Raw genomic sequence first — 26,763 nt, 5'->3', positions numbered from 1 at the left:
GAACTAATATTTTGTTTAACTCTAAATGCCAGGAACACAAAGCCAGAAATTAAGTCTGCATGTAACCAAACATAGCCACCTACTATAAGCTGAGCTTTCTCAGGCTTAGGCTACCTTTCCCACGTGATCAGAGAAAGCCAGAGCACAGAAAAGACAGCACAGGGCTGCAGGAAGCTTCCTTGCCTATCTTCATGACAAAACCAGGCATATCCATAGCAGAGAGAAGAGGCAAAGTTCACCCTGCACCCTTCTTCTTCTAAAGTGTGTACAGAAGCATTTACATCCCAAGACCCTGATGAGAGACTAATGCCTCTGAAACCATCACAGCACTAGTCCATCTTTATGTATTGCTGTCTTTACAATTTATGATAAGAAAAATGAAATATCAAGGATCCACTAAAAAAAGCAGAATGAATGACTGCCATTACTGAACAGGCCAATTTAACACCAACGGAAACAAAATACAGAGCAACAATTTCTTAGTCTTCTCTGATACTGGCTGCCAAACATGATATCAGTAGGAAAAGATAAATGCCAAGTAATGATAGTCATATTGACCTGAAAATGCAATATCATTTCTTATTGATGTTTCATGTAATTTCCTTGCAGGAAATTCTAAGCTATTTATACTGGGCAAACAGGTGGCTTCATAGCTAATAGGTTCAGGCAATAGCTCATAATTACAAATGAGAGTAGATACCAGTAGAGCTGGTGTTTTCTAAGACCTCCTCTTTTCTCATATTCAAGGACATAGAAACTAACACCTTGAAAGAAAAATATTCAAGACCGTATTTCTTAGAAAAACTTTACCTTTAGTTGTGGGACTAAACAAAATACATAGCATAGCACTCTAAAGATTTTCAGTATTCTGATCATGACTTCTGTCAGCATGATGCTTTGAACAGTTATTTCATTTATAAGCTATCAGAAACAAAAAAGCAAATTCAGTTTTGGCTTGCTAGACATTGCTTCATAGTAGCCTTCATAAGACATTGTAAAGACCAAAAACTTCCCCAACCTGTAAACCTGCAAGACCTCCCTGAAATCCTTCAGGTCCCTTCATTCATCCACCTAGACTGTGTCATACCTTCCACACATTGTCTGAACACACCACCATTTGGAATTTATCTTTGAATTAATTTTATATTTCCTGCCCATATCCTAACGTTACTGTTCTCTACCATTTTAAAGTGTATCCATTACTTATTGAATCCAATTCTATCATGTCAATTGCAGGGCTTTTAGCATTTAAGTATCATAATTTGAATGAAGTGCCTGAAGTCAGTGCAACACTCTTTAAAACTGCATCTTGAACCTTAAATGACACTCACAGGTAAGTCATCAGTCCTTCACAATTGGGACCCTCAGTTCTATACCTCAAATGAAATCACTTTAAGGTCAGTGAGTTAACTAGGAAACCAGAGATGGTCAGATTTTATTTTTAAAATTTGTCAGTTAAATCCTCTATCAATGACTGCATGCTTGTGGCTAGTGTGTGGCTATGTGTCTACACATAGAAAAATATCTTGTAGTACTTTCATGCCATTCAGTTCACTGACATTTTTATAGCACTACAACTCTTGAATTTATGTGTCTTGCTCTTAGTCAGGTGATATGGGTTCTAATGACGGTTCTTAATTTTACAACCATGATAATGGGTTACCCAGAAAACTATTACATTTCTGGTAGCCATGATGAAACTCTCTTTTGAAAAATGCACCTTATTTCATGCATTTCCATAACATTCATTCTTCATATTTTGAGGAATGAGACAAGAATATTAAGACAAATATAGAAGAAGGGAAAAAATTATTTGCTCATCTGGATTCATTGTCTTATTCTTTTACTTACTTGAGCTTTCAAGTTTTCTTGATACCTATTTGCAGCAAAAGAAATGTGCTATTTTGGATATAAAAGTGCATACTACATTGATACCTTCCAGAAACATGGCAATCTCACAGTCCAGTCACAGCACAAAACCTCTTATTTGTATTGAATGAATTGTTGGCACACCAATAGGAGAAAGGAAGACACAGGCTGAAATGTTTGGATTAAAAAGCAGGCCTGATGCTATTTTATTCTAAAATTTCAAAACATAAACTATAAATACTGAACTGTCTTCCATCACACAAGCCACAGCTAGTCATCTAAATCTCCCACCCTCTGGATGGAACCATCAGCAGCCACAGCTCAGCCACTCAAAAAAAGCTTGAAAAGCAAGAGATTTAAAGTTTATTTCACAACATCTATAAATCAAAGTAGCTCAGCAACCTTCACAGACCTAAAGGTGTGGATGCACATCTTTTTTAAAAATGTGGATTCCCTTTTAAGTGTAGACTCTTTACAGAAACAAAATACTGAATGTGTGACATAAATTTCTTCTTTTGAGTTACAGGAAGCAGGGGAAATTAGGATGTGGAGAAGGCTGAAGCATGTGTATCAAAACGTAGAAGGAATCACATTGCAAACAAGTTCCAAACCCAGGTTCTTCCAAGCTTCTCCTATTTTAGCGGTATGAACAAACATCTCTGAATAGACCTTTTCACACGTGCTCATATTTTGTATTGCCTACATTTAGGTGACAACCTTTAATGCTTGAATGCAGAAATTAATAAAAAATTCGCTGAAACAATATTTGTACTAAATACTGACTTTTAACAGTGACAAGAAGATAGAAAGATTGCTTTCATGTGTGCACTTTGTAGTGCTGGAGCAGAAGAATCTGTCTTTGGTCTTACTTTCCATGGCTTTGGACTATGACCTTTACTATCCAAACTGACATGCCTATTCCTGGCATAGGATTATTCCATAAAAAGAAATTCTAACTGTTCACTAGTTCCTCTTTAAAATTCCTCCCTCAATGACTAATCTGGCTGTGCATGAGCTGAAGGAAGAACCACCTCCCTTTCAGAGTGTCTTGGGGGCAGTCTAAGCATGCTTAATGCAACCTCAAGAGCATTTGCAATTGTGCTACAAAAAGTGGGAAGCAGGGGAAAAGAAAAATGTAGACTGCCTAACAAAGACTTCTATGCATCCTAAAGAGGAAGGGTTTCCTCTTAAACACAGTTCTAAGTTGTGGGAGCACAGACCAAAGACTGATGTTCACTGTGGCTTTCTGCTGGTGAAGACAGAGTTCTAATAAAGCATAACCAGTATTCTTTGATCGTTAGGAATGGAAGAGCAGAACATGAGCCCAATTATCAATTTCCCCTAAAAAACTTATGTGAGACTTTGTGTGACACCCCTCAATATAAACTGTTTTTCTGGAAACTTTTGGAAAATTCCAACAAAGAGTTTTGAAATTCTATTATTATTGTTTTAATAATAGTTGAGAAACTAAACTGAACTTATAAATTCATTTTTCTTAACCTTTATTTGCTCCTAAAAGCTTTCTCTCAATTATTCTCAAAGTCCTTATATTTTTTATTTAATTTTGTTGATTTTTCTAAGAACTTTTTGTACTCTTGGAAACAGAGGTGGACATAGGGCCATCGCGCTACAACCTTTCAGACAATCTGCTGTCTGAAGAATTATAAAAAAACAGCTCATATTGAAGAGCTCTAATTATGACTGCTAATAAAGTCAGATTTTAATTAGCAAAGCCTGAGCAGATCTACATAAATATGAAAGTTTATAAACACCCCACCAAAAAAAGAAAATTACCAGCTTTATTCACAAAATATGTAACCATATCAGGTTAATTGCACAGTAGCTTCACACAGGGTTGTCTAATATTTTTCCCCATAGGTACAACAAAATAGATGATGATGTCAGATGAGACAGCATAAGAAGCAGAGTGGTCTTATGATTGTATGTGCAAAACAGTTCACAGCATGAGTGTGGCTATAATCTTTTAAATATTCTTTCCCAGAACGTAACACCTTTTTTTGTTTGTTTGTTTCAGAGTAGAAAGAAAGATCTATAGAAATGGCAATACAATTTCTAATGTATTGTACTTCCCTTGGTGTAGAGTAGATGCTAGATGAAAATGTATCTTTTGTGATTTCTATGAAAAACTCCAAATGGTCATGAAAGAAAATGGAGGTGAACGTGGCAGTCAAGGTGGTTTTACAGGAAGAGGTGTGATGTTATCTTGAAATCTTGGGGCTTTCTGATGAGAAATAGTGAAAAATTTGGAAATTTTTAAAAGCTGTGTTTTAAAAAAGACCAAGACACTGACTTCAGGGCTAAACTGAACAACAGAAGATTTGTTCTCAGTGAAGGATGAAGTGCAATCAACATTACACTCCAGTATTTCTGCATGCTAACATTCACAGAAGCTTTTTTTTTTAAAAAAAATAGTTACTTCATGTTTAATACGCTTCGATGAATAATTTTCCTCATTGACTATTCCTTGCTATCCCATTTAAGACTGATTCTAAGTTTTGAAAGAAATCTCCATCAAGAGAGAAACCCTCTGCACAGGAGTTGAGGACATCTGGTATACAAGATGTATACTTAAATTCTGACCTAAAGTGAGATGAGAACGAACAGCATGATGTAAGCAGAGATGTTGCCCTCTGATTTGGAAGGGGGATCCAAAGAAATTAAATTATGTCACCAGGTACCTCAATGTAAGCCATCATATGATCCAAAATTTAGGTCTCTTATCTACCTTCACAGCTGGGAAGAAGAAATAAATCTTAGATGGAGGTGCAACATATGTGGAAAGGTATTTTATCTTGCTTTAGTAAAGCTATGGGAATCATTAATACTGTGCCACTACCAACGAAGTATCACAGCAATAAAGCATCAGAACAAATTTGTCGCAAAGGAATACACGTAAGATGTATAATGCAATATATGATAATCAACTTACAAAGCTAACTATAGCACTTCAAATCTATATTTTGTGTACAAGAATGCCTCATATCCTAGATATCCATCTTCTGTTCACTGGTAAAGAGCATGAATTCATTACTGGGGAATCCATAGCTGAGAAAGTAAACCTAAATTTTCCATGGAATAATCTATTTGTTTTCAAGAATATACTGGTTAAGTAATGAAAGTATTATTGAGCACAATTACAGGTGTGCTTTATTATTTTCAGTTGTTATCTCTGAAAAAGCTCCAGAAATTAAAATAATTTTTAGCAAAATTTGCTTTTTAAATTCAAGTTGCTTAATAATATTAAACTTTTTTTAAATAGCTTTTTTAGTTTCAATAACTTAAATGTGATCAAAGTGAAATGCTGTCAAAAAAGCAGAAGGTATTATATCACTTGTTAATTGAACTGGAATCATTGGATTTGAAGACATAGTATGTCTTTCCCTTGAGAAACATTCAAAATTAATGGAAAAAAGAAACAAGATAAGTGAGTGTCATAGTGTAAGTTTTCATCTGTTTTAGGAACTTGTCCTTTTTTCCAATTACCTTCATTTGGTTTATAGGTCTGCTCCTTCCCACAGGATTTGCTCTTTAGGAGGTGGGGGTAGGGTGCATGGGAGGAGGAGGCTAAGTTTCTTAAGTCCTAAATATCTCTTTTTTCCCTCTTTTCTGAACTTCTTAAAATTAGAAACCCCAGCAACAAAATAAGTATATTTTGTGTTCACTCCTTGATAACTAGCACTGTTTCTTAATTAGCACATAGCTGTACATTTAAGAGTTTATTTCTGAGATTTTTTTGTGTGTATGTGTGTTCACTGTAAAGGATGAAATCTTTGCTGTGCAAGAATTTCCAGTCATCTAAGCAAAGAGAGTTCTCCATCTGTGGCTGGGGGCGGGAGCACTGGCCTTTCTCCCACACTGTAGTAGTTACTATAGGAACTATTGTGCCTCCTTCAAAAGGGCTACAGACAGGGTGATTAAAATTCTTCATGGGAGAACCCCCACTCTTCTCCCTGACAATGAAATTCTTCAGGGAGAGGGCTAAGCCTCCAGTTCAAGAATGGCAGCACCTGAGGGAGTGATGTGGCAGACAGAATCACCCCTGCTTTACATTGAAGCACAGGGAAAAAAATACAAGGGCCCATACTCCTGAATTTGTTTTATTCCCCTCCCATGAAATTCTGGCAAGCACTAGTGAGAAACAGAGAAGGAATGAATAACTTCATAAAGTCTCCAACATGTAGACGACAATGCAAAAAGTAAAGAACAAATACTTCCAATTCAAATCAATAGCAGGAGAAGAAAAACAATTACCATGAGATAGGAGCTTCCCAGAAAATACACCTGCTGCAAAGAGATTGGAAAAAATCTACAGAAGTATGGAAGAGAAAGTAATGAAGTAGAGATAGATGGGTGAGACAAGGGAGAGGGACACACAAAGGTGGGGTGAATCAGGGACTTAAAAACCTAGGAATTTATCAGGCCTTTAGATAAATGTCCACTTTGAGAGATTTGGCTCTATCAGCAGAAAAAAATGCATAAATGTCATGACTGCATGAAGAAACGAGTGATGGGTCTGGATTAGTTATTCAGATATCACAGTAAGAACCTTACTGGAATAATAGTTCTATTGTCTTATTTTTAAACTAGTATCAAAATGACACTGAAAAGAAAACTGCTGCCATCCTTTACAGCTCCAATGTTACAGAAATGGCTAGTGTCACTGATTCTGTTCTCAGGAGGAGGACAGGGTATTAACATCAAGTCAGAACAGTGTTATATAGTGTCAGACTATACTTGCTGGTAAAACTAAGAGCCCTACATCTGTTGTCTTGCTTTTTTTTTTTCCAGTCTGATCCCAAAGGTTCATGTTATGACATTTGTAACATCTGCTACAAATGCGGAGGTAAGTCAGGCACAACCTTATTACTTCCAATCTAACGCTCCATCCATCCACAGGGCTTTCATATGCCACTAGTATGTCAAGGCGACCAAAAGCTGTTCTATCTACATGAAGCAAGGTGTAATATATTCCTGAAAGTCAAGAAGAAATCCTGCTTTGTTATGTCTCCCCTTCTTTTGTTGTCTTAAAGTTTGGCAATGTTATTTCAGTATATTCTGTGAACAAAACAGGCAAGCTGCTCCTTCTTAGAGCCAATACAATTGCCTTTTTATGCCTTAGACAGTGGTGTGTTGAAAATTGGCAAGCTGTAATTCACATCCTTCCCTGTTTTCACTAACACTGAAACATATCCAGATTCCCCTACCAGACCATTCTATACTGAAGTCTGCTTTCTTGCACAGCCCCCTTTTCCTTCCATACTTATCCCATGATTTTGGCGGGCTCACTGCATCGTTTTAATGACAAACTTAACTTTTTTCAGTGCTCAGTGGTAAAATGCAACTCCTGACAGACAAAAAAATTAGTTATTTCATCTGTGGTAACAAAAAAGTAAATGGATAAAGAAAACAATAAGATACTTTATAACTAGCACTCTTTCTATTAGCTTCTATCTAGATCTTTCTATGAACTTTAATTCTTAAATCTACAATACTTGAAGATTCCAGTGTTCCACTGTTAATGGGTTAGGGTACTGTATGCTGTGAGGCCTATGTTATCACTGCTAATGTCTGCACAGGAAGCCAACCATTTGCTATATGCCAAAATCACCCACTAAAGAAATTCCTTGAGAAATACATATAACCTCTTCTGACAGCAAGTGGGTCATAATTTTAAAAACTAACGGCTTTAGATGTTAGTGAACTAGGTAATACATTCCACACTCGGTATCATACACTTGAAATAAGACAAATTTCACATTTGATAGAAGTAATTTAAATTCATTACAGGAGTTGCAGACACTACATGGTAGCAAGTGAGGAAGAAAACCCAGTGCCTGATGACATAAGCCATTTTAGGTCTTGATCAGCTGTACTTCTACCAGACTCCTTTTTTTCTGTCTTACTATCACAGGCTAAGTAAAAGGAATGCCCCCCCTGCCCCCAACACACACATACCCAGCTAAGAAAACCACTGAAAAATACCGTATCTCCTTATGTTAAACGAACACTAAAATTTGAAAGTATATCAAATATTGCTGTTGGCAAATGCAGGACCCACATCCACTCCTGGGATATAAAATGCAGCTATGATATAACCATACAATTACTGACTAATGCATCATTATTCTACCAAAGTAAGTGACAATTGTTTCAAGTTGTTTCTGGTTCTAAGGTAACTTTAGAGCTTTACTACTTCTACAGAATTGGCTTTATGGCTGATACATGTAGGTGGTGGATTTGTTTGTAGATTCTTTTCATCTTTTCGTGATGTAGTCAGAAAAGATTTAATGAAGATTCATAAAGGAAATGAGACTGGGTACAAGTCTGCAATCAATCTACAATTTCAGGGAAGAAATCTATCCGCTGCCAAAACTGAACCGTGTAATTAACTGAGGATTCTGGTAAGAACCAACTGTGCCACTAGTCAATTATTTTTACTTGTCCTCCAGCTGCGGCTTCTGTCTGTTCATAAGAGAGACTGTATGAAAATGCAACTATAGAGAATTTGGTGATTTCAGAAAATAACTGAAGAAATATAAGGAGATTACCAAGACCATCTGTAGCAGAACCACAAGTTTTTAAAATCTATTGCAAACGGTTCTCAATTTCTCAGTAGAAACTTCCATCAAGAACTCTTACAAGAACAAAAACAGCATTCCAGAATTGCTGAGGATTGAAAAATGACCATGCATAAGCTGCAATGGAAATCCCCAAGCCCTAATGAAGCAGTCTACATAGGAAGTAGTATGACACTTTAGAATACTGGTCAAGTCATGACAACTGGGAGATGGAACTGCTTCTTTTCAAAAGCACGTCTGCTTATTTAAGGAAAAAAGAAAAAAAAAGTTTATCCAAAGCCCCTGTGGGAAAGATTTTCCAGCACTTTGGATGGTATTCTCAATATATATGTATATAAGTGCACTACTAGTTGCAATAATCTGTTTCAGCAGCTTTTAAGGAAACAGAATCACCATTATTTGGTGCCCGGAAACTCAAATTGGGGAACCTAAACCACTACACTAGGAAATCCCAACGACTAGTAAGAAGAGCAGTTAAATCTTTACTGGAAGTTTGCAAGTCTTTAAGTCTTTGCTAAGGTTAAAAGAATTCATACAGTTCATGATGAATGAGCTTGAAATAAATTATAAATAAATTAACATGTTTTCTGTTATTATTATCAGCTCCAGCACATAAGACAAGGTGCTTCCCCCCTTTATTTACTGAAGGATCCTTTTAAATAGTCATGTGAGAAAAGTCCAGTTTCCTTTGCCTTTGAAGAGTGCCTAGGAGGGAAATATAAGAGATGTTTGATCAGAAGACAGAGAAGTAATGGAAGTGAGAGCTTAGTAGTGAGAAAGCAGGAAGCAAATTCTACAGCCAAGGAGAACGTGTATAGACACAGCACTCACTTCATCAGAGTTGCATTCATTAGCATCAGGAATTAATTTAGCTCAAGATTCTTTCTGTAGTGAGGGAAAATATTCCTTTCATTTGATTATACCATAGCTAAGATTCACACTTGCTACCTGAAAAAGTCAAGCCTGTCTGGATATAAGAGAAAAAGCAAGGCATTCACCATTCAAAATACATCTTGAACGCCTTAAACATAAAAGTTCAGGGTGTTATTTTAGCCAGATATTTCAGTATACTTTAGCAAACGAACTTTAAGGCATCAGAATTCATTCCCCACACAGTACTTGAATCAGACATGGACACAGATGGTTACCTTGACTTTGGGAGCAAAGTTTTGTTTTGCAAGATAACACTGTCTTTAAACCAGCTCTTTTGCATTTTCTATCAGCACTGACAAATATATTTTTTTGTTTCTTTTTTCTTAAGAATTTTAAGAATCTTATTAAATTTACAATTATACTGATAACATATTACATTTGGTTTGTTCAAGAATTACTTTTTATTACACACATCCAAATCTAATATAAGTAGGCATTTGCAATAAAGAGAAAAATTTGCTTGATACAATAATTCAACAATCTGTGTACTGAGATTTTACTGAAATAAATGTCCTTTAAATTCTGCTTGTATTTTACTGCTTTCCAACATCACCTTTTAAATCTTAAACACATTTCTTGTGCTCAGTCCATCTGAAGAACTAGATTTACACAATTATGTGATTTGTAAATCAAGCTCAATAATTTAACAGACAAGATTATTTTTCTTAGAGTATGATACGATATGATACTTAAACTAAAATATAGAGTTGAATGAAGACTGCTCAAACTCAACACAGAATACACTTCTTTTATAGTCACCCAAAACCTTTATACATCCTGCAGGAAAACTAATGCGTAACGCCTGATAATGTTTATCTACTTTTCTTGTTTCTTTTAGCAACCTCCTGAAAAACAATTTGAATCCTGACATCTTTTGCTACAAATGTGATAGCTTAAGGGTGTTTTGGATTAATTTAAATTGCCTGCTAAAAATCAAACAACATCTTAGTTTGTTAATAATACTTGAAAATCTGAAAAATTTGCTTGTAAAAAAAAAAAAAAAAGATTCCACCCAACAATGCTGTAGTAGGACAGGTCAGAAATGCAGCAAGTTTTCTGTGAATACTGACAAACAAGTCTTTCAATGCAAAGGATTTGCCTTACAAATGCAATATTATTGCAAGGTATGTTCTTCTTCTCTCTACAAATAAGATGGCTAAAAAATAATTATTGAGTAAAATTGCCCCAAATTTTTCAAAAGTATCACCAAAAAATTGTTTCAAACTTTTCTGAGAATAATTCCTTCATAATATTGAGTCTGCCTTCTACAGGAGAGGAGGGATCTGAGGAAAGAAGAGGCACCTAGATGGCTGGAAGAGGAAAAGACACACTGCTGTGACAGCTCATGGACAAATGGCTTCTGAAGAAAAAGGCTTATTTTGGTGAATGATGGCTTCATTAAAAAAAATTATGACTAAAAAAAAAAGTGAATGGCAGAAATAGACTGAAAATCAAAACACTAGTAATAAAGGAAATTATATTTTGAAGAATATGAACTGAAACTAAGAATTAGGCATAATCAAAACAATTTTAAAGCTGTGTCTTGTGTATGTTCACCAACTAATTGACACTTATTATGACCACTCGATTATCTCTAACCAGAACTAATCAGGCAAGAGGGACTCAACTGCTCTGCGTGCATACACAACACAGGTGTTGCTAATCCATTTATTTTGTGAGGTTCAAATATTCTTTTGACCTACTGGCACATAATACTTTGAGCTGAGCTAAGGGTACGTCTTTATAGTCAAATGAAAGCAAATATGAACTAGCTGTAAATGGGTTAATGTGGCCACTGATAAGGTCTAGCTGTGCTAAAAAGGGCTATGAAACTTCCCCAAGAGGAAAGATCAAGTAACTTTCTCATCTGTGTTTTACCACAGCTGGGCTGCCTTAAGTCCCTAAACTAGCATGTGCTGCTGTGTAAACATATTGTGTCTAAAGAAGATTTTTAGTTAATCCCTAATTAACTTGTTAATAGTTAACGAACAAAAACCCATTGTACAAAATTCCTGGAAAGGTCTGAACACAGCCTTTTTCCATCTCATATTTTCCACTTCTACACTACCTCAACTCATCTTTTCTTCCCACACTTTTCTCTTTTCTTCCCTTAATTTTCCTATTTCACACCAACTTACTTGAATTGGCACTTTCAACCACACACATTTCTTATGGGAAAGAAGTTCATTATGATCAGAGGACCAAAGCTGTGTTGTGGGAGGTGAAATGGATCACTTTCTCAGGCAGCTGAAGCTCCAGAAGGCAGTGTAACTGAGAATGAAAATACTGAATTGGGTGCTTAGTTGAAATAGCCAAACAATTTAAATTTACTCACTAAACAGAAAGTCCCACCCCCAAACCCTTGGATGCTATTCCAGAAAGCCTCGTCTGGGAGGGAATAAAAAAAAAATAATCGAAGTCAAAATCACAGCCCAGAGGAGCTATTCACTTCACCAAAGACTCAAGAACTTACAATCAAAGGGGAGGTAACATCTTGCCTGCTTGTTAATGATACTGGAGCTCCAAAGTGTTGGAACCTACCCTTATTTCCAGGTTAATAATCTAAAATAATAATAATTTCTCTGCACTGGGAAAACAATATATTTAAACTCTTTCTCAAGTAGTTCTTTCTAGAAAGGAAAATGAATTTGTACTACTTCATCTATAATCAAAGAACAACAAATCAAGTGTCACAATACAGTTCACAATATCACCTTTTGTATTCTATTTCCTTAGAATCCATATTATTAATGTAGGCTATGTAGGATATGTATAATTAATGAAAACATGATATCTCCCATAAATTTTGTATTTTGGTTACTGTCTTTTATTGTATCATGTTGGCAATAATTACAGTTTGGACTCAAGATAGGAGTGTATTTTTGTCCATTGGTAAACACCAGAAAAATTTTTCAGAAAATCCACACTAATTTATGTTTATCAATCAAAAAACAGAACCAGACATTTTTATAAAGTCCAAACATCACACTCTTACAACAAAATGTCATCTTATGAGTTCCAGCTCTCTTCACAGCGTAATACTGAATCCACAAACCAGGCATAACAGTATCTTGTGGACAAAACCATCCACCAATTTTTCCACAGAATCACAGAATGGTGGGGGTTGGAATGAACCATCAAAGATAATTTACTTCAGATCCCCTGCTAAGGGCAGGACCTGCGAAGGGCAGGACCACCCTTCACTAGATCAGGTTGAGCAAAGCCCTGTCCAACTTTGAACACTTCCACAACTTCTTTGCATAGCCTATTGTCTCACAACCCTTTACATCAAAGTTTTATTCCTTACACCCAATCTAAATTTATTCTCTTTCAGTTTAAAACCATTGCCCCTTCTACTGTTATGGATTTATGCACCCTTGCACTATAACAGGTTCCACCTTAGGATCCCACAAAAAGTCCAAGTAAAGGTTTCCAATTAGTTTTTCATTAGTTCTGAGGTTACACCTTGAGCTTACTGCTACTAACGCTCAGACTATTCAGACAGAAGAATACAGTTAATCAAACTTATTCTACGACAATCCTGTCACAACAGGCCCTCTTAAAAAAAAAAACTTCCCATCTTTTTTATAAACTCCCTTTATTGAAAGGCTGCAATAAGGTCTCCCAGTAATTTTTCTTCCTCTTCTTCAGGCTGAGCCACCTCAAATTTGTCTTTCCTTCACAGGACAATTTTCACGTCTTTCCTCTGGACCCACTCTAACAGGTGGATGTCTTTTTTGTGCTGAGGACAAAAAAGACAGAACTGTATGCAGTAACCCAGGTGGGGTCTCATGAGAGCCAGAACAGAGTAGGAAAACAACCTCTTGATCTGCTGGCCATGCTCCTTTTGATGCATCCCAGAATATGACTGGCTTTCAGGTTTCAAGTACACCTTGACAACCTATACCAAACTTTTCATCCATCAGTATCCCTAAGGCCTTTGCAGAGTTGTTTTCAATCCATTCCTCCAGTATGTACTGACACTGGGAATTTTTGTAGCCCAGGTGCAGGACCTTGTTCGGCTTTGCTGAACCTCATGAGGTTCACATGGTCCCATTCATCAGTATTTATGCTTATTGCTTCCTCTGGAATCACATGAACGATGGGAAGTGGCATCAGAGCACCACTTCAAGTAACACTGCAGAGGCAATATGCTTAATTTGGACATTCTTGCCTGTAATTATCAAAAGACAAGAGACCAAATACCAGCACTTGCTAATCATACACTTTTGCATCTGTTAACTATCCAGTTTGAAATTACTTTCTTACTCATTTCATGCCAGCTCTTATATGATACTCCCAGTTAATATCATACTGCATTAAACTTACAAAAACTACTGTCTGGCATCAAGCCTTTTTGGCAATGCCTGAAAATATTTAAACTGATTTATTGTTTCTGAATTTTGTCCTTCAGTTTCCTGAATTAAAATTATTTAGTTTTATGAGTTTTAAGTATGACACATAAGTGGACCTTTGGAGATTACTTAATATAATACATTTTATCCAATCACTTACTTCTAAAAAGCAAAAAAAAATTTAAAAACTATTTTCTGAAAACTGTAACTGAAATGGACCTTTAACAATGCCCACAGTATGTCCTAGCTCAATCAAAAAAATACTGTTTCATTTTAAATTTAAACATGCTGGTAAACTAACTAAAATATTTTAAATACTGAAGCAAAAAAAAAAAGGAGGATATATTAAATAGTGTGCAGGGAAGGTACCTATTCAAGTTCAAGTAAAATCTCTAAATTGCTCATCCAATAAAGGATGTTCTTAGAAGAAAAATGGGATACGGGCTTTTCTGGCATTTGAAGTACTTTTGCCCCCAAACCCTTTTATAAAGAAGCTATTCAATGAAAGTGAGCTTTGATTCTATGTTTCATGTTGCAGTACTGCACATAATTGTGTGTTCAATAACTTGTCATAACAGAAAATTACCAAAACTAGAAAATTATTCACAATTCTAAAAATATCGTGTTAAAAATAAAGTTTAGCAGAGAGAATAAACTTTATTTGCATTTAGAGTTAAAACAAGTTTGATGGTATTTAATGGTTCCTAACAAGTAAAATTTTCTTGTTTCATTCTTTGTCAAACAATAATCCTCTCAGTTAATAAAAGCAGAGCTGCCATGTCAGTTTAAAACATGAAACAACAAAACTCCAAGGAACCCCTCAGAATCACTTGCCAGAGTGATTCCAAAATTAAAATGCACTAACTCAGATAAGCCCAACCACATAATAGTAGTAGTCTACATAAGTAGAGGAAGACCCTGGAAACATCCCCCAAAGCCTTCTGTCCACCCTATTCTGCAAGCATGATTGACTGTGTCATGTTTATTGTTGGCCCATCTGGACAACAGGTGCAGTACTTAATGGCCACAGTGTACTTGATTATTGACTAGTGAATATTTCTGCACAACACAATAGGCTGCAGAATGACCCTCAGTAACAGACAGACTTCCTACCCATCTCTACATTCAAAACACAAGAGTTTTTACCCTATCTGGAAGTTTGGTATAGAGCTTAAACATACAACCCACATTCGTCAAATACTTGGTTTGCCACCCATGTATAGAGTCAATTTAAGGAATAAAAAACCAAGGTGTATGAATTTCAAGCTTGGGGACCTCTAATTACTGCATGCTTAAAGTTTAACTATAAAATTGCTGCACTAAAGCCACATAAGATCCTCCACATGACTTGTGCCAATGTATCTAAAGCTCAGTGAAGCTGATCCCAGGGGGACTTTTCCATTTAGTCCTCAGGGAATTAATTCTGGGCCCGTTTCTAATGACTATATAAAGGATTACTTGGATATTTTGGTAAAGCTACCCAATAAATTAGTCAACCTCAAATTTTATTAGCCACAAAGCCTTACAGCGGTCACATAGCTGGAGAACACTGAGGGAATTGAAGGCATATTAGTCATTTATTTAGGCAGATACCAGAGATCAGTACTCAGTACAGGATGTTAGTTGTAACATTAAACTAATTGGCTAATAGTTGCAGCAGTCCTTAAACAGTTTTTGTACTGAGAGGTGTGACCCCTTCTTGAACCAATTTATGTAAACCCAGAGGGAGTCCTAAATTTATTCCAGTTTCATGAATGCATGGTCTGGATTAAGAAACCAAAAGCAAGAAGAATATGCATAAAACCAACTGTGTAAACCAAACACCTAAAATTTACATGCTGTCAGCGTGAAAACTTTCTGTTTAACAAATTACTTGAGATAACAAATGTTTAAAATAAATTTAACAATTTGGTATTAAAAACATTCATATTTCATCCAGTGCATATTTCAGGGCTGTAGGTTTTTTTCTTCTCAACCCTACCTTTGGCTATTTATCTAGTTGCAAACTTTTATAGATGTGAAATATTTTAAGAAGACCTTTGGAAATGGCCTGAGGTAATTTCAAACTTAACAGACCCTGTCCCACCAGAGCTCATTACAGTGCATTTTATAACAAAGTACCCTTCACTTAATTTTCAGAGCTTAGCCAAGCGTATTAGAAATGCAGCTGCATTAAGTGCAATTAATGGTATAATAAAAGCAGTGGAGGGCTGTTTAAGACCCAAGAACCAGCATTAAACAGGGAATCCATGTTCTTTAACAGTCAGTGATGTGCCGAAGTTCCAGAAGTGTGAGATTTCCACTGCTAGGGAAAGCAAAACAAGAAACAGCATGTGGGGGGAAAAAAAATCTTCTGTCCTTCAACAATCCCAAAAGGCAGAGTAAAAGAGGATTAAAAAAAATATTCCCCCCAGTTATGCCACTAGCATCCCCCTCTCTCTTTGAGCAGGAGTCCAAAACAATAAACTCATATTCCCACCAGCAAAAAAACCAAGTAAATTCAATTCCAGAAAAAGTGAGATTAATAGTAAGTGACTCATATAATACACAGAATGATCTGGCTTCTTAACTAACAAAGTTTACTTTCAAATGACAGAAAGGAAAAAGAAAGAATATTTTTTGTGACAGGAAATGATATTTTATTTTAAATAAAAGTATTTTATTTAAAATAAAACAAGTCACATCACAACTGGACTGTTGATTATAAAAGGTATTCAAATGTTAAGTATGGAATTATCTTGATAACTAAATTATCATCCCTGGGAATTAAGTTCATTCTTGATTAAAGCTAAAGAAGAAACACTATGTTAAAGACAGAAGACAACAACATCTCCTGTCTAATTTCTGACAGAAGTCAACTGACCTTTCATGAGGAAACTAGTGATTAAATTTTTCTATATGGGATTAATATATTGTTTGTTTGTTTGTTTCGAGTCTTGAACCTTATTTTCATGTATTTAACTCAATTATTTACTTTGGCAGAAAAGATCAGGTAATCCATGTGAGTGGGCCTTCTGATTCACAGACATTATGTGGCTTAAAACCCGGCTTTATGGCAAAATTTGAAAGCACAAAAGCCCTTGATTATGCATGGCCTGCAGATATAGTAATTAATTTCGTACACACTGAATATAAAAAAAATTCTTTCATGAGTGCTTAAAGTGGAAAAAGTTATGATTTTTTTCCTCTGCACAAGAATAACAGATTTCTAGACTGTGAAATAAAAAAACAACCCAATTTTCAGTGCATAAGTACTGCAAATAGAAAACCATTAAGAAAACCCTCAGAATTTCAATGTAACTTCTCCCAGTAATGGATAAATGAAGTAGACCAGATTTTTTTTTATTCTTCCCTTTTCCAGTAAAAAATACACACTAACCATATATTGCTTATCTTTAAAGCTGATTTCAGGTATTAAGGGACAGAGATAACAAACAAACAAACAAAAATCCTCCTACATCTTTTATTTGAGGACTGGAATGATGGCAATTTTCAAGTCAACTCTGGCTGAAAACCCTACATATGGACTTGGAAATAATCAACAGTGTGTAGAAAGATAAACCTACTGTGACAGTAGATCTCATTACTCTCAGATATACATAGGAAAAAAAATTACATGCATTTTTCCCGCTCATAAAGCATATGAATATATCTATTCCTGAAGTTCTAGTTATCCAGTGCTATATTTGAGTTGTGGAAACATTTCAATATAAAACTGAGTGTTCTCTCTTTCCTGCCCCCTCTGTTTGCTGAGAATCACACATAAGGGCTGATCCTCCACCAAGATTGTTTTGGTGCTGACTTCCAATCTTTTTATTTACAGCATTCTACTGCCTCAATCATTCTTCACAGTAACATAATTCTACAACCATCACTTCAGTATCACAGGCAAGTAACTTTATATAGGCTTAAGTAGACTGCAGAGAATAGTTGATCATGTTATTTCAGTAGATTATTTAATTGACACTCATTTCCTACTACTCTCTATGATCACATAGTAGATAAAGTATCTTTTTATACTGTATTTACATATCCTATGATGTAATTCTGAAAAAATGTTAGCTCCTGCTCAGTAAAACACTATAATTACTGCTGAAATAACCACAGTGGTGTGGACAGTGTTGACAAAATGATAATAATAAAGCCTAGGAAATGTAAGTATTAGTGTTAAAAATTTCTCTAAAGACTAATAACTAAAACTGAAACAATAGGACTAGAAAGGTATCTAAGGTAAGGAATTACTACCTCTGCCATTAAACCAAGAAATGATGATTCTATTTGTCTAAAGATACATTAAACACATTGCATCTTGCTATTACCAGGAAAGTAATAATAACAAATGAAAGTGATTCTCTGGGAAATTATTTAGTGTTAGCAAACTATTGAAGAAAATTCAAAACTACAAAGAAAGAAATCTCTCCATAACCTCATTTCAGATTGGAGATGTCATGGTGCACTAAGGAAATGGAAAAAGCTCTCAAGATGGAAGGTGCAGAATTTGAAGAGCAGCTAGTGACAACCACAACTCTGAAAGCTCAAAGGAAGGCCAGATAACTCAGTTTCACTTTAGGAAAACTGAGCTGTTAGGTCTCACAGAGCACTTGCAGGTAGATTAATAAAACAATTTACCAAGGAAGAATAAACAGGCATTTTAAAATACAAAACATGAAATATGGAACTGCAATTATTTTCTGAGAAGAAAGGGAAACATTTTTAGAGTAAGACAGCAAGGATTCCTACTTCAGTATTCATAAGCAGAAGGAAACTGGATGCCAAAAGGAACTAGGAACTGGTGACATGGCAGAACCTTTTTACACCATGCTGGACTTCAAGCTGAGCTCATATTTCTACTTGAGAACTTTGACACAAGTTGGTGGTCTCAGAGCAGCTCTCAGTAGACAAGAATACATCAGCTGCAGGGTGCTCTACACTGATTCCTGTGACAAGGCAAGGAAAATGGATCAGTCTTAGGAGTCAAACTCTGAAACTTCTGATACTTCATTGCCAAGTTTGACTACCTCTGAAACAGTGAAGAAAAGAACTTTTTAGATCTGTTCTTTTCTTCACCTACACCTTTTTTTTTTTTTTCCCTTGTAAAAGGGTAGCTAGCTGTAAGGGACAGTTTACAGTTTATCCTTTTGTAAAAAGTAAAAAAAAAAAACAACCATAGCTTGAAATAAGATGAAAATATTTTCAGACTGGCTGAATGAAAAGCTGTCAGGGGGCTAACAAGGTGTGTTTACCAGAAGTGGAATGTGGTCTCTCCACCTCTTCTTTCTTGCCTTTATCTCCTCCCCATTAAGACTGTTTTGCAAAGTTTGTGTGTACCTGGTCATGGTTGGGGAGGTTAACACAAACTTTACTGAAATGTCTAATAATTTATGTAAATTTCCACGTAAGTTCACAACCACAAAATCCTCCCCAAAAAAACCAAGCCAAACTAAAAAATGGTACAAGCAAACCCCACAAATGAGCAACCAAACAAACAGACCCTACACAAATATGGATGCCAAATCACTTGAAAAACTTATTCAGGGAAGATATGGATTTGATGACCGTGTGGGGTAGTTCACTAACAGCAGAGATCTTATCCAACTTCAACAGAAAATAAATCTTGGCACAGAAACAAAAATTCTAGGGTTGAAACTAAAAATAAAAATCCAGGCAAGAGAATAAAAATATTAGAATGAATGAAAATAAGTTCCAGGCTTAAGATGGATAATATCATCTCAATATTAATACAATGATGATCACTACACTGAGTACTGAGAGCCAGGTCATGATAAAAAATAAAAGAAAATGGTATTAATCGCAATCTCCAAAGGCAGGCCATAAAAGCCATATCACACACACTGAAAAATAATTCATTAAACTATATCCCAGCTGGAAGTAGTGAAAAACAAACAGAATAAAAAGACACTAAGCAGCAGGGAGAAATAAACTTTATGGAACTGTCAAAGCATGAACAATAGGAGGGGAAAAAAAGAAAGAAACAATAAATGTGTCTGGATTATTGGTAAAATAGCCACATTAGGACAGGCATGAGAATTAAATTTAAAGCAAAACCTGAGAATGCCAAGGCTGAAGTATCAAAATAATCCTATTGCAGTTCAGGACATCCAGTACTTGCAAATTGTGGCTTGGCAGTATCTCACAATGAGAGAAACATCACTAAATGCTAATCACTCATGGAACATCAGGCACATCTCTTAAGTAGCACACAATGAAGTGAAAGTGAAAATGTCCACATTTCAGGACTGATTGATAAAGCAAAAGTATGCATAGCCCCTATATGGGAAAACAGAACACTTTCTCAGCTAGCTTGCCTCTAAGTTTGATTTAGAGATGAAAAGCAGTACTTTGCATAAACATTTCCAAGAGCCCTTTTGTAATGTTACATACCTCTTTCTTTTTTTTTTTTTTCTCTTTGAGGAACAGATGGGGGAAGAGAACACTATAGTGGTGCATTCCATTGTATAATAGAACTAAAAATGAGTAGGAACACCACAAAATATATTCTGTTTAAAGAAATTAATACCAGCCAATTTGAGTTTTTGCTAGCTAAGTTTAAAATAATCTTTTTCTCCACTTTTGGCTTTGTCAGTGTTTTGCACCCCAAAAGCGTGATTTACAATAATGTTTGTCTGCCACAGATTTTACAGGCTTCATCTGGAGCTATGTTTTATCAGAACAGATGAAAATGTGGCCCAAAGTATATAGGCGAAGAGGCATCCAAAGCCACTGGCAACTTTCAAAAATTTCAGCCCATCCATCTACCAGATTCTGCTGCAACTGATGGTCTTTATAAGCAGAGATGCCAGTATGTATATATATATATGTATATATAAACAATTCACAAATGGCAGTGCACTGTAAAAGTAAATTTTGTCAATCTTTCCATTTGATCCTCAGTTAATTTTATTTTTTTTTTAATATGCACTGAATACCACAGAAGGATGAAGAATTTTTCAGATGAGCCAGATGGATTATAGGTGCCTAGCTTTCAGTAAAACACAGAGGAAGCTGAGGCCCCAGATTGCTTTGGATTCTTTCATGTCACTGTTACAAAGTATTAAATCCATTATATTTGAACATAACTCATCCACCAGTCATTGACATATGACAAAACAGACCTTAAACTATGAATTACTGACTTTACTGAATGAAAGCATGTTTTTTCAATTAAAAAAATGCTTTATATCCCGGATACAGTTTTATGAAGACTCAGTAAGGATCCATGGTAAATGTTCTCACATAAGACATTAAGCATCTGCAAATGCCAAAGTCTTGGATGGTAATTCTTTCTCTCTCTCTTTTTCCCCTTTGACACCCTGAATCCCTACTCCATGTTATGGACTAAAAACCTGGAAATTGTATCTTTGTAAAGCAAAACTCTTTTTCAGCTAGAGGAATGAATAAAATTATATTTGACACATAAAAATTTCTTTCCTCCACCCTCCTTTTTATAACTGAAAGAGATCCAAACTAATTTAAACCAAATCTGATTTAAAAATCCTGCTGAGCTGAGACTTTTAAATACCAAGTTTCAGCCTGAAGTGAATTTTTATAGCTGTGTTATAAACACCTGAAAAACAGCAGGTGCCATAGAAATATATACAGTTTGTGCTTTTATATTATTTCCTTAGTTTCAAAAGTAGGTTCTAGTCAAAGTGAGGTTTTTCCCCAATTTTAACTTGTTACGGTTATTACAGTTCTAACAAAACACTTACAAGTCAGAAGTAATTTGGAATGAACACATATGTACATATTTTATAGTTTACAAAATGATCCAATTGATGCATTTACCATTTGGCTAAAATATAAAAAACACTTTTGTAAGAAATTCTGTGAACAGTGGTCAGAAAACGAAACCCCTGCCAGAGAAAGCTGGTTATGTATCTCACAATAGTGTGTGTGATACTTTAATGCACTCTCTTAGAGTCCTCAGTTCCATAATAACTTCAAGATTCAGTCAAGTTCTTTTAAAATAAGTGCTTTTTCAAAAAGTGATAAAGATGCTTGTATTCCTTACTCAAACATATGTGTTCTTAATCTTTCAGGCTCAAGAGTGTAACTCTTTGGAAGTGCTCAAGAAAATGTATCCACATCAAGTAACTGCGAGAATGCAAAGTGGATTTGTCAAGTTGCATTAAACTCTGCTGTCTGGACAATCTCATTCAGATGTAAAATATTTTTGATGCCTTTATATCTAACACATTTAGGAAGAAAAATTAATTTTAAAAAGTAATAAATAAAAATTATTAATCCTGAAGAAGGGTTTGACTGTGTGAATCAGTACACTTAGAGTAAAGCAAATAATTGTTTGGTAGCTTAAATGCACACACTCACTGCAAACCAGAACAGCTTCTCTTTGAATAAAAGGCAGTCCTAACCACACAACATTTATTGGGGAAAAGGCACACACCTGGACTTTTCCTGTGAGTCGTCTGATGTTACAGAAATTTAAACCCTCCTTTATTTCAGAGTAACCTCTCTGCACCTGTCCGTAACCTGGTGTGCTTTACTACTCCATCTTATACTGAATTCTGCTGTATCTTCCTGACTGAATTGAGAAATTCTATGGCTGGATTTTAAACAAATAAAAGACTATCTTTTTATTAAAACCAATATTGATTTCAAGGCCTGATTTTTAAAAAGTTTGCACATGGTTTTCCACTCACAACTTTCAGTTACAGATATACAGACTGTTCTCATGCAAATGATTGTTACTGCATTTAAAAATATTTGCATGAAAACTTGCACGTGTAAGTGAACGAACTCTGCATTCATTTTTTTTTGTGTACATCGGTCTAAGTGGTCATCTTTAGGTTCCAGCCTATCCAAGCTTATAAGTACAAATTTTTCTTGAAACGAAGCAGGCTAAATTAGATGGAGCTACTTAGGAATTTACAATGTTTCAGTGGCTTCCTGATTAACACATTAGTAAGATTTCAATATATTTTAAATTGATTTAAGAGCAGATTCAGAACAGTATTTGGGACATCTTAATCCAAGAGTCTTGATCCCCAAGAGCTCCATTAGTTGCCACTGGAAATATCCACATCCCTGGTTTTCTGCCTTTCCACGTTTCCATGTTGCACCAGTGCAGCTCAAGGCCCATTTCAAACAAAGCCCATGGCTGCCTGCTAGAAGTGACACACTCAGGTTATGCCTTCTGCATTAGGTACTGGCAATAAGTATCAGCTGGCTGCCTTTATATTTTAAATTTAAAGAAAAAAAACAAAAAAACCGACCATCAAAATGATTACTCAATAATCTATATAAGCAGTCCTTAAAAGAAAGAATGAAAGCACAGCTCCTTCTAGCAAATCATCAAAATTACCCGAGGAAAGGATTCATAGCAAAAGCATCTCCTCAAATCCAAGCTCAGCCTGTAGGCTGGGGAAAGTGGGGAGGACACAGTCTTCCAGTAAGGGAAAGAAACTTCAATCTTCCCATTAAGAGAGTGGGAACCATCTCCAGCCTCCCAGTAAACAAACCAATCAGTAGCTGAAGAGGCCTGCCGAGGTGCTGCTCATTCTTCTTCAAGCAGTTTGTTCTGCAGAGGGATATGAAAAACCCTTTCAAAGCTTCACTCTGGAGGGTGGTTTCTGTCAGAAGAAGGCTGTGTGCTCTGCAGGAGAGGTTGCCTGGCCATACTAAGTGACTGCTGCCCTCAGAGCTTCCTTCAGGTCTAGCATCACCTGACCCACCAGCAGCCCGGACACCGTCTGAGAGGTCGGACCTGCAGCGGGAGAAGCTCGGGCTAACACGGCTCCTGAGGCTGCTGCCTTCACCTGTACAAGAGACAGCTGAGACACTTGTTCGGCTGCACCTGCACTCCCACACTGCACAGCCTGCTCTTTTAAAGTAAACATGCAAAATTTAAGTCTGAAAGAGGAAGGCTAGAAACTGCAGCTTTATGCAGGACGTGCTCAGCTGTTTGTCCACCAAGAGAAGAATGAACTGCTGGAACCCCATGCCTTCACACAGAGAGGGGCATTAGCATCTAACTAATGTAGCATGAGCCATAGAAACACGTCCTATGCCCTCATCTCCAGATAAACACAGTATCCTGGAAAAAAACTGTATTGACACGAGCGCCAGGATTATCATTGCTGTTCAGGCAAATCCAGCTAGGTCGCATAATGAACACGTTAATACAGAAAGAGAGGTAGCCTACACAAAATGGATAGGTTAATAAAGTCCTTCTTATTACCTTTCTCTCCCTGAGTTTGTCTTTGATGTGCCATGGGAAGGCTGAAGAGAGAGTGATTGCCACTGGGGATTTTGAGAAAAAGTAGCCTCCGGCTTAATACAAAGCCTAAAGATTAGGGTAGAAGTATGTAGACTAGGAGAATCTGCTAGCTAAACATTATCACATGTTCATTTTCATTTAAAATATGCAATTTCTTTCTTATTAATTCCATTTCCTTCAAGAACATGCATAGGTTACCAGATGCAGACATTGACGCACTAATATTGAGGAAAGAATAAGCACAGGAATCTTTTATCAATGAGATTTCTATTTGAAGGAACACAAAGATACTTCAGAATATAATAAAATCATTAGTACACACAGTATTATGGTGTTTGACGAATAGTAAATTTTAAGTATTCCTCCAGAGATACAATTTGTCAGCTCAAAATCATCATTAGTCTGAATCATTCAGTTCTTACAAGGCTTAAGGGCTCCTTGCTGGTTGCTTAAACATGTATTTACCTTCACGTTTTCACCTAAGGTTAGTCCATTTAGAAAGAGTTACCTATAAGGCACTGTGGAATAGCTGAGCTATTCCAAAACAGAATGTTTTGCTAAACAGGAGTGGGTTTAAGCATTCAATACCCTGCTGTATCAGGACTCTTTTTAGCATCTGCTGCTATGCTGGTGAGGGTTGGTGGTACCACAAATCCAGGTCTATCTGTTCTATCAACACACTGCAGCCACATGACAGAAGGAATTACATTAGTACAGACTCCCTCTGCAGAGTCTCCTCTGTTGACAAATGTTTTGAATACTTACTTTAAACCCTCAGATTTTATTCAGGAATGTCCTGTCTTCCTCCAGCCAGCATGAAGTTTGTACAAAAGGATAAAGCATTAACCTTCTGAAGAGCCTTTGACTAATCCAACAAAAATGTGATTGTGCATCCATGCTTAAATTAATACAAATCTATGGTACACTGCTGATATTAATAATTAAATATCAGTGTTTGTTGAACCACAACCTAAATGTATTTCCTCTGCAAAATAGCTACATCATTTTGTTGACAATAAATAAATGTTGGCCTTCTGCACCCTTAGAGCTTATTTCTTATTCTAAAAAAATTCAGTTTAATTTTCCATTTCTCTATTGTTCATTGAGAAGCAGAAACATGTTTATATGCAAAATTAAAGGACAGAGCACTAGTCTGGCAAAAAAGACTCCTTTTGTTGAATATACTAGTTGCCTAATGGAAAGCCTCTGATAATTTTTTTTTCACCTCCCTGCTCCTCAGTTTCCACACTTCTACCACAGAGAATTTGCCTGCCCCATTTTGAGAGCTTTTATGGATGTCTTACTTGTTAATCTGAGTTAATATCTTATCTGGGGCTAGTAAGTAAAAAAATAATGGTAATTTTTCAAGCAAGTTATGAATCTATAAGAGATAAAGGATAGCTTTTATAGCAAAAGAACAAGAATTGTTTTATACTGCTTTTAGTTTGTATTAGAACAGGAGATACAACATTTTTTAAACCCACACTTTGGTTTGCACAACCCACTCTTTGGATTGTATTCCTTACAAACATTAAAATATTTTTTTTCTGAAATAAAGAATAATCTGACTTAATGTAATCACTACTCTTGCAATCACAACAAAAAGTAAGTAATTTTAAAAGCTGTGACAATTCAGGCTACAAAATATTCATATGTATTTTAAGTCTACTGGGAAAAAACCTCAAACTAAACCAGAAGCCATCATCAAATATGGCCCACATGTTACAAACTGTGCATTGATATGTTATTATGTTCTATACCATGAGCCACGTGGTATATCATGAGCCACAATCATTCAATGATACTTTTCCATAAACCTACAGAAAAGTTATAGCTCAAAATAGCTGAGTTCAGGTAGTTTACCACAGAGTAAGTTTAAATTAGAAAACAGGCTTTGGAAACTCTGCTGAGACTAACTCCTAAATGCTGCTGACCATGAGAACTCACCTGTGCAGTGCTAAAGTGCACAAATCTCAAAACAGAAAGGAAGGACAGACAGCTTACTACAAAAATATGAACTGTTTTCTCGTCCTTGCCAGGATTTCCATCATTTCTGCAAAGGAGATTGTGTTATTACACAGAATAGTACCCTGCATTCTTGCAGGGTTTATCATCCAGGAATTTTGAAGATTACTAGAAAACTAATCTGCTTAATTCATATATTTCACACATGAATAAACTCAGATACAGAGAGATGGCTAAGACTAATTCTGAAAGATCACAAATTCATGAAGTTTTCCATGTTGAGGGTTAGACAAGTCTTGCTTCCAAGTTCCAAGATCTAAGCTCTTCTGTTCCTGGCTCGTATACTCATGCTTTGTCAACACTTCCAGCCTATTACTCAGAGCATAGTGTACCTCAAAAAAATCCTACAACAGTTAAAGACAGCAATTTAAGTCCAAGAAACCTCCCAAACCTTTCTTTTAAATAATGTTAGATTGATTTTACTCCAAGGAAAAACAAGCAAACAAAAGAACCCCAACCAAACGCAATGCTCAGCTTTTGCCATCTGTACAAGACCAGCATCGACAAAGTAGCTAGTAACAACACAAGTCACTGAGATTACATCAAGCAACATGAGAAGTAAGACATAAAGTGGGAAACCTTAATTAATGGTATGTATTACCCAGGTATCAAATAGCAGAACTATTTCAAATGGAGCTTCTAATTTTAATAGTTTAGTATCTGTCCTGTCTATATGCAAACAAAAATGTCAGTCTTATAAGTTAATTCAAAGTAATTGTGTGAT

General features: G+C 35.9%; 1 protein-coding gene across 1 annotated transcript in view; it reads right to left on the bottom strand.

Annotated features, from left to right (window-relative positions):
- NPAS3 (neuronal PAS domain protein 3) overlaps positions 1 to 26,763 on the bottom strand; it is a 589,490-nt gene that overhangs the window by 296,934 nt on the left and 265,793 nt on the right. The window lies entirely within an intron of this gene.

The sequence above is a fragment of the Parus major genome, chromosome 5 (assembly GCF_001522545.3).
Source record: "Parus major isolate Abel chromosome 5, Parus_major1.1, whole genome shotgun sequence".
NCBI lineage: Eukaryota > Metazoa > Chordata > Aves > Passeriformes > Paridae > Parus > Parus major.
The sequence above is the reverse complement of the archived record's forward strand: the minus strand, read 5'-3'. Positions and strand labels throughout refer to the sequence as shown.